General features: G+C 29.1%; 1 long non-coding RNA gene across 1 annotated transcript; it reads right to left on the reverse strand.

Moving 5' to 3' along the window:
- Nucleotides 1-929: 929 nt before the first annotated feature.
- Nucleotides 930-1,782, reverse strand: LOC142629538 (uncharacterized). Its single transcript, XR_012843074.1, has 3 exons — nucleotides 1,635-1,782; nucleotides 1,478-1,536; nucleotides 930-1,260 (listed from the first exon to the last, which is right to left on the reverse strand). It is a non-coding gene; the product is annotated as an uncharacterized LOC142629538 (long non-coding RNA).
- Nucleotides 1,783-2,499: the final 717 nt, after the last annotated feature.

The raw sequence follows: 2,499 nt of genomic DNA on the forward strand, positions 1-2,499 counted from the left end.
GGACTCTATCTCTGTTTCTTTCTTTTATTTTCTACTAGTTTATAACTGGTGCATATGCACGGTACAATTATAAAAAAAAATTATAATTACACATATATACGTATATGGATTCAAATTATACTCTCTCTCTCTCTTTTATTTTTTTTAATTTTAATTTCTTTTGAATATACACATGAGTTTACTTTTTCTTTTTCTTTTTTATTGAGTTTTTGATGATTTATTTATATTAGACCTTTCGTCTTTTGCATCTCATTAACTCACCTAGAACAAAATTTAAATAAATAAAAAATTAAATAGGACTTGTGGCACAAAATTAGGCAACATTAATTAGAATCCAATTTAAAATCTAATTGAATTTTCTCTCTGTTTTACCTATTAATATATATATATATATATTATAAAATGGATTGTATTTATAAATTTTAGTTGAATTAACCAAGTGATGACACATCATCAATTAATTGACACTTGTTGTCTATAATCTTTTCTTTTCATAGTTTTTTTTTTTTTTTAGAAAAAAAAATGGTTATGGCCTCTTCATGAATTGGATTTTATTAATTAATACACTTTGGATGGAATATTTAAGGAAAAAGGAGGAAGAACATCTGATACAACTAGAATGTTAAATGATGATGGTGTGACATCATTTAATAGTTTAACAAAACATATCAATTTTGTTTAAAACTATAAGAAGGTGCAGTGTAACATTTTAAACATCATGGAGGTAATAATTAGGCTCAACCTGTCAACCAAAATGAAGTAAATTATAATCTACCCTAGAAGTAAATATTGAACAAAGAATTTATATGTTGTGGTAGAAACATATATGTAGCAGGTAACAGTATGATGACTATGATTAATTAACCATTTGTTGGTACTAATGTAAATGTTTTCCCAATACAAACATTGCCCAAGTCCTTCCTACTATATATTTGATCATATTACAATTTTATTTCAATCCAATAGAAGACATGTATGGAGTCACTCTTCTTGCCTCCTACTGAAGTGGGCTTTCATACTGCCCTTTTTTTTATTACAGTAACTTAATAAACACAAGCAACTATACTTATATATATATAATTCTTACTTAAGGTTGTAAATTTAGCATATATCAGCAAGAACTAAACAAATAACTTAGACTTTCACTGCTGGTGGCGTTGGAGTGTGGTGGTTATTAGCTCCTGATCCTGGATAATCAGTGAATTCCAAATCATTCCTGCCATGGGTGAGCTCTTCTTCCTCAGGTTGCTTTGTGCTAGCCTGTTTTCATGAGACAAACAAACAAACAAACCCAAAAAAAATGGGAAAAAAGAGATGAAAACATAACTGCAATTTCATCTTCACTGGCCTCTATATATATATCAACAGCCTAATTAATATATACTGAGTGTCACATATTCTTGATTAAAAAGTACATAAACAAGAGTAAGTATTTGATCAGTTTTGCCAAAAAAAGAGTAAGTATTTGATCATATACCCTGTGAATACTCCTAGAAGCTACAATATCTTGACTGGCATGCAATAAATTTCTTCCTCCTGTAATCACAAAACAAAGCAATGCTTCAGCATGAACTAGAACAGAAATAGTACCACTTTGAGATTGATAGATGGATAAATAAGCTTTGGATCTTCACTTGGAAATATTGGGACAGCATCCAAGAAGAAAAAGTTGGAGAAAACCAATATCAATATGATCAAAAGTAGATGAAGGTTATTGCCTGCCATTCTCATTAAACACAAGTTAATGATGATAATCATTTGTTTCTCACTGAGCTATAGTTCTGCTTTTATAGTGAAGTAAATTTAATATATATTTTTTTAGGTTGGGGTTGGTGAATAAGCTGAAATATATACGTAGTTTCACCAAAGTCAAAAAGGCAGAGAGCACACTATCGTATGGAGGATTACCAAACTTGTATACATGAACCCTACTCCCCCCATAAAAAAAATAAATAAATAAAAACTCCCCAGGGCTCGGTTCTCTCTCTTTCTCTACAAAAAGCAAACTTTCTGCCTAGAAAAGAAAGGAACCTCAGGTGTCTTTCAAGGATTTGCTCAAGAGTGCTAATAATAGTTGTTAAGCACCATGTTTTGGCTAAGTTAGTTTGCTTGAAAGCGACAAAATAGCAAAAAAAAACCTTATAGTTCAAGTTCAACTTACATTAATTAATTTTTAAGTACTTCTATCGTCTGTTTAGATTCTATTTATTTTACTGAAACTAAAATTTTTTTGCTAAAAGTACCGTAGAAAAAGGTAAAAGTGAGTTGAAATAATACGGTGTGACATATAAATAGTATCAAAAAATGAAGTAAAACTTATAAATAATAACAAAAATAAACTAAATAGTAAAATAAACTGACTTTTTAATTTAGAGTCAAACACACACCTAACATAGATTTCTAAGATTTGTTTTTCTTCTCCCTTAACTATCAAATTATTATTGAAAAAATAATAATAATACAAAAAGTGACTTTAATCGGATAAGTTAGACTACTTAG

Source organism: Castanea sativa, chromosome 3 (genome assembly GCF_040712315.1).
Source record: "Castanea sativa cultivar Marrone di Chiusa Pesio chromosome 3, ASM4071231v1".
Classification (NCBI taxonomy): domain Eukaryota; kingdom Viridiplantae; phylum Streptophyta; class Magnoliopsida; order Fagales; family Fagaceae; genus Castanea; species Castanea sativa.